The sequence below is a fragment of the Lynx canadensis genome, chromosome F2, assembly GCF_007474595.2.
Source record: "Lynx canadensis isolate LIC74 chromosome F2, mLynCan4.pri.v2, whole genome shotgun sequence".
Classification (NCBI taxonomy): domain Eukaryota; kingdom Metazoa; phylum Chordata; class Mammalia; order Carnivora; family Felidae; genus Lynx; species Lynx canadensis.
Window position 1 is genome coordinate 76,229,310 of NC_044320.2, and position 9,657 is coordinate 76,238,966.

Sequence of the window (9,657 nt, forward strand, 5' to 3'; positions counted from 1 at the left end):
GAGGAAGGAAACAGACACCCAGGTCCAAGAAACACAGGGAGCCCCAAGCAAGATGAATCCAAAGAGGTCCCCACTAAGATACGTAATACTTAAAATGTCAAAAAATTAAAGATAAAGAGAATCTTAAAAGCAGCAAGAGAAAAGAAACTGTCAGCTGAACGCTTGACAGAAACTTTGCAGGTCAGAAGGGAGTAGATTGATACATTGAAAGTGCTGAAAGGAAAAAGCCTACAATCAAGAATACTCTACTTGGCAAAATTATCATTCAGAATGGAAGGAGAGATAAGATTTTCCCAGATAAACAAAAGGTAAAAAAAATTCATCACAACTAAACCAGCCTTATAAAAAGAGTTAAAGGGATTTCTTTAAGCAGAAAAGCAAAGCAAACGTATAATAAAAGTATTTGGTCAACCACTTATAAAGCCAGTATAAAGGTTAAAAGAAAACAGTAGTGAAAATCAACTATGTGTGTGTGTGTGTGTGTGTGTGAGTGTGTATACGCACACACAACTATATATCTACTGTATATATATATAAATCAACTATACATTTATAATAACTGGTGACGGTTGAGGGAACGTAGCACTTTAAGAAAGTGTTTGAACTTAGGTGAGCATAAACTTAAAATAGACTGCTATATGTTTAGGGTGTTACATATAAACTTCATGGTAATTAGAAACCAAAAACCCATATGAGATATACAAAAAATAAATAGAAGGGAATCCAAATATAGCACTAAAGAAAGTCATCAAATCACAAGGAAAGAAAGCAAGAAAAGAAGAAAGGAACAGAGAAGAACTACAAACACAACCAGGAAACAATGGGCAAAATGGCAATAAGTACACTCCTATCCATAATTACTTTAAATGTAAGTGGACTAAATTATACTCCAATCAACAGACCCTGTTGTTGGGTAACCAACATTTTTCACAAAACTAGAATAATACTAAAATTTGTACTGAACCACTAAAGACCCTGAATATCCAAAGCAATCTTGGGAAAGAAAAACAAAGCTAGAGGTATCTTAATCCAAGATTTCAAGATATACTATAAAGCTGTAATAATCAAAACAGTGTGGTACTGGCACAAAAACAGACGTACAGATCATTAGAACAGGAGAGAGCACAGAAATAAATCCACATTTATTTGTCAATTAATCTACAACAAAGGAGGCAAGAATATAAAAGCAAAAGACAGTCTCTTCAACAAATAGTAGGAAAACTGGACAGCTACATGCAAAAAAATGAAATTAGACCACTTTCTTACACCATACACAAAAATAAACTCAAAATGGATTAGGGACTTAAATGTGAGACCTGAATCCGCAAAACTCCTAAGAAGAAAATATAGGCAGTAATTTCTCTGACATCAGCCATAGGAAAATTTTTTCTAGGTATGTGTCCTCACACAAGAAAGACAAAGGCAAAAATAAACTATTGGAACTACACCAAAATAAAAAATGTTTGCACAGCAAAGGAAGCTATCAATAAAACAAAAAGAAAACCTACTGAATGGGAGAAGATATTTACAAGTGATATATCTGATAAGGCATTAATATTCAAAATATATAAAGAATTCACACAACTCAACACCAAAACAAAAAAAAAGCAAATAATCTGATTTAATAAAAAATGGTCAGAAAACCTAAATAGACATTTTTCCAAAGACATCTACTGATGGCCAACAGTATACATGAAAAAAATGTTCAACATCACTAGTCATCAGAAAAATGCAAATTAAAACCACAATGAAATATCACTTTACAACTGTCAGAATGACTAAAATCAAAAACACAGGGGCGCCTGGGTAGCTCAGTCAGCTGAGCATCCAACTCTTGATTTCAGCTCAGGTCATGATTCCAGGGTTGTAGGATAGAGAAGTGTGGAGCCTAACTGGGATTCATATTCTCTGTCTCTCTCTCTCTCTCTCCCTCTCTCTCTCTCTCTCTCTTTTCTCTCTCTCTCTCTCACACCCTCTGCATCTCTCCCCTGCTCACACACACTCTCTCTAAAAATAAAAAGATAAAATTAAAAAAATAAAAACAGAAATAACAAGTGTTAGCAAGAATAAGGGAAAAAAAAAACCCTCGTGCACTAATGACAGGAACGTAAATTGGGGCAGCTACTGTGGAAAACAGTATGGAGGTCTGTCAAAAATAAAAAATAGAATTACTATACAATCCAGTAATTCCACTACTAGGTATTTATCCAATTATATCAAAACACTAATCTGAAAAGATATATGCACCCCTACATTTACTGTAGCATTATTTACAATAGCCAAGATATGGAAGCAGCCCAGTGTCCATCAGTAGATGAATGGATAGAGTAGAGGTGATATATATATATACCGTGGAATATTACTCAGCCACAAACAGGAATGAGATCTTACTATTTGCAAAAACATGGATGGACCTAAAGGGAATAATGATAAGTGAAATAAGGGTCTTGTTGAAACAAGACAACAAATTTGTTGAAACAAATGAAACAAAGAAAAAAAGAGACAAACAGAAAAAGAGACTCTTAAATACAGAGAACAAACTAGTTGCCAATGGGGAGGTGGGCAGGGGAGGAATGAAACAGATACAGGATATCAAGAGTACGGTTATTTAATGAGCACTGAGTAATTTGTAGAACTGTTGTCATTATACTGTACACCTAAAACTAATATGATACTGTATGTTAATTATACTTGTTAAAAATTTAAAAATAAAATAAACTTTAAAAAGACATAGGTAGCTAAATGGATTTAAAAAAAAAAACAAGACCCATCTATATGCTGCCTACAAAGGACTCACATACAAAGTGAAGGGATGAAAAAAGCTATCCCATGCAAATGGAAACAATGAGAAAGCTAAACTAGCAATACTTAGACAAAACAGGCTTTAAAAGAAAGACTAACAAGAGATAAAGAAGGGCATTACATAAAGATAAAGGGATCAATCCAGCAAGAGGATGTAGAAAACAAATGAACAAACAGAACAGAATTGTAAGTATGGAGAACAAACTGGTGGTTGCTGGAGGGGTGGGGTGCGGGGAGTGGGTGAAACAGGTGAAGGGGATTAAGAGCCACAAACTTCCAGTTAGAAAATAAATAAGTCACAGGGATGTAAAGTGCAACCTAGGGAATACAGTCAACAATACTGCAATAATTTTGTGTGGTGACGGGTGGTAATTAGACCTGTCGTGGTGATCCTCTCATAATGTACATAAATGTTGAATCACTTGTTGTACCCCTGAAACGAATATAATGTTATATGTCAACTATATTTCAATGAAAAATGTCTTACATATGAAAATGATACATGAATAAATAAGCATAATGCAAAAATACCCAGTCTTACGGAACAACAATCGTTAGCCCCTTTGGCCTCTAGACCAGGCCATCCGGAGGTATCTCCTTGGCAAGAGGTGCAAAGACCAAGGTCCATGGAGTGTGTAAGCTCCTTCCTGGGAGGTATAGGTGAGCTGTAATGAGGCCAAGGAAGAGCACAGAGATGACAGCTCCTGACTTGCATTCCCTGGGAGCAACTGCACAGCACCTACATGTGTGGTAAAGCGGAAGCCTGCCCCTCAGGCTGAAGCTCTGTGACCCGTAAATCCGCTTTTTTCACAGGAAGACTGTTTCAGTCTGCTGTCTCATGCCCTGAGGGTACAGAATTAACTCTCTGATTGTTTCACCCAGGGAGCCCAGAAATGCATACCCTCCTGGCCACCAGAGCCTGCAACCTCTGGCTTTAGTGGGGCTGCAGAAAAACTGTGGGGCCAGGGATGCCTACTGGTGCGAGTGGGGCTGTGGGAGAGTGTGGGGGCAAGGCATGCCTCTTGGCTCTAGCAAAATAAAGTGAGTGAAGAAATGCACCTGCCAGGGCCTCCACCCCGGGAGAGAGTCCCAACAGGCCCCTGTAACTCTGGCAGGTGCTCTAAGATTAGCAAATGAATCTCCTTCACACAGGGTGTAGGTGCTTTTCAAACTGCTGCTTTTGCACTGGGTTATGGGGTGAATGAATCTGTACACAAGCCCCAGACCACAGAACCTCAGTTCCCTACAGCCCTTTGGGTCTCCCAGATGTAGGTTCCGTTGGTCTTCAGAGCCAGACATTTTGGGGACTTGTCTCTCTTGTGCAGGTCCCAAGGGTTGGGGTGCCTGATGTGGGGCACAAACCCCTCACTTTTCAGGAAGAAGCTCCACATTTGTGAGATCCCTCCCGATGTGGGTCACCGCACCAGGGATGGGGTTTTTGGCAAGACTGCATGTCTGCCTCTCTTACCCATCTCGGTGTTGCCCTTTTATCTGTTGTTGTGGAGGAGCTGTTGGGCTAGTTTTCAGCTCTTTTTCAGAGGGAACTGTTCTATATGTAGCTGTGGATTTGGTGTATTTGTGAGAGGAGGTGAGGTCAGTGTCTTCCTATACCGCCATCTTAAGCCACTACTTTTGTTGTTGTTGTTGTTTATTTATTCTGAGAGCGAGAGAGAGGGTGAGAGTGTGTGAGCATGCAGGGGAGGGGCAGAGAGACAGGGAGAGAGAATCCCAAGCAGGCTCTGCACTGTCAGCACCAGAGGTGGATGCAGGGCTCAATCTCAGAAACCCGTGAGATCATGACCTGAGCTAAAAGTGAGAGTCGGACACTTAACCGACTGAGCCGCCACGGTGCCCCAACCCCTGCTGCTATTTTAAGAAGAATGAACACTAATTCATCTCAAAGTCTTCCCAAAAAATAGAAGAGGTGGGAACACTTTGTAACTCATTCTACAAGGTCAGCATCACCCTAATACCAAAGTCAGACAAATCCATGACAAGAAAACTACAAATACATTCCCTTGTAAATCTAGAGGCAAAAATCTTCAACAAATACTATCCAATTGAATCTAAGAGCATATTAAAAAGTTTACACATCATAACCAACTAGGACTTATCCCAGGAATTCAGAGTGATTCAACATACAAATATTAATACATCACATAAATAGAAGGAAGTAGAAAAGTTATCTCAATTGATGCAAAAAAAAAATTGTCAGAATCCAACACGCTTTCATGATAAAAATACTCAACAAAATAGGAATAGAAGAAAACTTCCTGAACATAATAAACGACATTTATGAAAAACCTACAGAAAATATTAGACTCAATGGTGAAAGACAAATCAGGAACAAGACAAGGATGCCAGTTTTTGTGACTTCTATTCAACCTTATACTGGAAGTTCTAGCTAGAGCAGTTAGTCAAGAAAATGTCAAGAAAATATTTATATAGCATCAAAATGAATAACCTTCTTAGGAATAACCTTAACCAAGGTGGTGCAAGACTTACCCAAGAAAAACTACAAAATGTTGCTGAAAGAAATTAAAGAAGACCCAAATAAATGTAAAGATATCATGTTCATGGATTGAAAGGCTTAATGTTGATAAAATGTAAATATTACCCAAAGTGATCTACAGATTCAATGTAATTCCTACCAAAACCCCAATGGCTTCCTTTGTAGAAACTGAAAAGCTCATCCTAAAATTCCTATGGAATTTGTGGCAAGGGGCCACAAATTGTCAAAGCAATCTTGAAAAATAAGAACAGATTGAAGGACTCATACTTTCTGATTTCAAAACTTACTACCAAGCTACAGTAATGAAAACTGTGTGGTACAGGCATAAAGACAGACATATAGATCAATGGAATAGAATTTAAAGTCCAGAAATAAACCCTCTACATCTATGATCAGTTGATTTTCAATAGGGGTATAAGACTAGTCAATGAGGAAAGAACAAATAGTGCTAGGACGGCAAGATATAGACGTGCAAAAGAATGGAACCAGATTTTACCTCACACCTTATAAAAAATTTAATTCAAAATTAATCAAAGAATATAGAAAAAAACATACGGATACATCTTCATGACCTTGATTTTGTCGATGGTTTCTTAAATATGACACCAAAAACATAAGCAACAAAAGAAAAAATACATAAATTAGACATCATCAAAATTTAAAATTCTTATGCATTAAAAAATACTACCAAAAGAGTGGAGACAACCTATAAAATAAGGGAAAGTATTTGCAAATCCTATTTCTGATGAGGGTCTAGTATTCAGAATATATAAAGAACTCTTACAAGTCAACAACAAAAAGAAAAACAACCCAATTAAAGATGAACTAAGGATATAAATAGGTATTTTTCCAAAGAAGATATACAACTAGCATACAAGTACATAAAGTGATATTCAATATCACTTAGTACAAAAATGTAAATCAGGGGCGCCTGGGTGGCGCAGTCGGTTAAGCGTCCGACTTCAGCCAGGTCACGATCTCGCGGTCTGTGAGTTCGAGCCCCGCGTCAGGCTCTGGGCTGATGGCTCAGAGCCTGGAGCCTGTTTCCGATTCTGTGTCTCCCTCTCTCTCTGCCCCTCCCCCGTTCATGCTCTGTCTCTCTCTGTCCCAAAAATAAATAAACGTTGAAAAAAAAAAAAATGTAAATCAAAATGACAATGAGATCCTACTTCACACCCACCCAAAAAGTTTAGCTAGAATTGTTTTAATCAACAACAACAAACATTAGTGAAAATGTAGAGAGTGAAACCACCTTTGGTGGTGAAAATGTAAGATAATAGAGTCACTGTGGAAAACAGTTTGGCTGTTCCTCAAAACATTAAACACAGAATTACCATAAGACCCAGAAGTTCCACTTTTAAATATATACTCAAATGAAAACAAGTGTTCAATAAAAAAATTACTTACACACGAATGTTCACAGCAGCACTATTCACAATAGCCAAAGGGTACAAATAACCCAAATATCCACCAACAGATGAATGGATAAACAAAATGTGGTATTTCCATACAATTAAATATTATTCAGCCATAAAAAGGAAAGAAGTACTAATACATGCAAGGATGAACCTTGAAAACATTATGCTAAGTGAAAGAGGCCAGACACAAAGGCCATACGTGATTCCATTTACACGGAATATCCAGAACTGGCAAATCCTTAAAGACAGAGAGTACATTAGAGGTTGCTAGGGGTTGGGGGAAAAGGGACTGGAGACTGCATAGTGAGGTTTCCTTGGGGGTGACTAAAATGTTCTGGAACTAGATAGTAGTGATGGTGGAACAACACTGTGAATATACATGCCACTGAATGACATGCTTTTAAATGGTTAAAATGGTGGATTTTATTTTGTGGGATTTTACCACAATAAAAAATATCTACGCAAGAAAACAATAGGAAATAAGGGAAAACACAATTTACCTAAGAACACTTACAAGAAACCAATTTATCAGAATGAATGAAAACTATGATCAAAATCAACAACAAGATCCTAAAATTAATGAAGATGTTACCTCTACTAACGAGATATACATCTATCAATCCTAGGGCTCATGGAAGAAGAACACAGGGTGCCTAGCTGGCTCAGTCGGTTAAGCATCCAACTTTTGAGTTTGGCTCACGCCATAATCTCATGGTTCATGACATTAAGCCCCTCATCGGGCTCCGCACTGACAGCATGGAGCCTGCTTGGGATTCTCTCTCCCCCCTCTCTCTGCCCCCTCCCCAACTCATTCTCTCTCTATCTCTCTCTCTTTCAAAATAATAAACAAAAACAAACAAACAAAAAAAAGAGCAAGATAACAGAAAAGACCTGAAATGTAGGTAGCAGTGCTCAGAAAATAAGAAGCATCAAACTATGAAAATGATCTCCTGTGGGAGAAGAAAATGGGAATGAAGAGTTATAGGTGCACCTTTGTTAGTACAGAATTCTGAATGACTTAACCCTATACACCATGCGAAGGTATACCTTGATTAAAGGTACATATGAACTAATAGCAAAACAAACAACAAAAAAAACAACTTAGACTCTTTTGTATATCTTTAGTCACTTCTAAAACTATTTCTTACAGATGCAAAATAATGTCAGTGTTCATTTTTTACTTGCAGTGCCCATCAACACAAGAAAGAGTTTCAATACTGATTCATATAGAAAATATGGAAAGGATAGTTCAAACTAAACTATTAGTTTGGTTCCAGATGATTCAGCCTCTCCTATGACACATGTCGGCTGAGTACACTGATTTGAGTAAACCAAACACCTAGGATCACATGGAGGTGAGTATACTACAAAGATTTAAGATACGTAAGGATACCCTTTTCTGATTGTGGTTTTATTCTCTATTTCTACATGATTCAAAACAATCCCTCTATGCATCCAATCATTCATTCAACAGATACTATTAAATACCTATAAAGTGCAAGGTACTTGACTCATTTCGAGTCTTTCCTATGGTTGCTAATCTTTCTGACTTTAGTTTAACAACTGGTCTGATACTGGTCTCCCCTGCTACCTCTATTTCTCCCTAATCTTGATCTCAATGTGTCTAGCCATGACCTAATAATTTGATTACAACATCTTTGCTCTCCTTTATTTGATAATTGTATTTTTTCCTTCATGACTTTGACTTTGAGCCTTATCTCTTAGAGCCTCAGCCAGAAAGGGATAAGCCCTTGCCCCTGACAGCCACAAGTAGAGAAACAATAAAGGTTGACCATCTAGTATCTCTCTCCAGCTACTGTCTCTTACTGTATTGCAGTTTTACTTGTGTCTAATCTGCTTAAACAAAACTGCCATGAATTACCTTTGATTGGCCTTCTACAGGACCCATGGTGTTATAACAGAAAGCACCAGTTTGATAGACTGCATTCATTCCAAAGTACCAACTTGCTGTATCATTTGCATTAATAGGTTTTACTCATTTTTATTACTTACAGTAAATATGTCTTCATGGCCATCCTGAAATTGAGCTCCATCTGTTCCACAAAGATATATAGGCGCTGAACTTCTATGTTGTCCATACAGTATAATATAAACCTGTGAGCTGGTCCCTGAATTTGGCAGGTCACTGGTGATTATGGAAACTTTCCAGTTACTACCTATAGAAGCACAAATAACACACAACACTAAGGCAACTTATAAAAAGAGCAGATAATCATAAAGCCAGGAAAATTCTGAACAGACATAACTTACTCTACTCCATCTCCTTCGGAAAAGTACTATAACACAAGATTTAGATTTGGTTTTTAAAATATTCAATAAAACTATCATGTCCTACACCGTATCTGTGAGGATATTTCCTAGAAGATCTTTAATAATAAAATTAGAGAGATACAATTATCCTGCCATACTTGGTCATGCCTGGACTCCAAGAGAGTTACTACATAGCTTCTCTTAAGTCCCCTGCATTTTGAAAAAATATTTCTAATACTGTCAGCTCTGACATGTAATATGTGCACTCAGAATTACATCTTTTAAGATCTTTTGAGTTTAGGTATTTTCCAAAGTAAAAAAAAATGTAATAATTTATATAAGCATAAAATAATATAATCATATTTAGGCAATCATAAATTCATAAACTTATATATCATAAAATCATATATATTCATAAATGATAAAATTTATAAAATCATAAAAGGTTTAAATTAGAAGGAATTTAAGAAGTCATCTGGCTGGGGCGCCTGGGTGGCTCAGTCGGTTGAGCGTCCGACTTCAGCTCAGGTCATGATCTCGCGGTCTGTGAGTTCGAGCCCCACGTCAGGCTCTGGGCTGATGGCTCAGAGCCTGGAGCCTGCTTCTGATTCTGTGTCTCCCTCTCTCTCTGCCCCTCCCCTGTTCATGCTCTGT

At 37.6% G+C, this 9,657-nt stretch overlaps 1 protein-coding gene across 1 annotated transcript in view; it reads right to left on the bottom strand.

Annotated features, from left to right (window-relative positions):
* Nucleotides 1–8,903, bottom strand: part of LOC115506399 — a 124,031-nt gene extending 115,128 nt beyond the window's left edge. The window contains exon 1 of the mRNA XM_032591939.1: nt 8,746–8,903. The gene's annotated coding sequence lies outside the window, so the exon portion shown is untranslated. The remainder of the gene's footprint in view (nt 1–8,745) is intronic.
* Between the last annotated feature and the right edge of the window lie 754 nt (nt 8,904–9,657).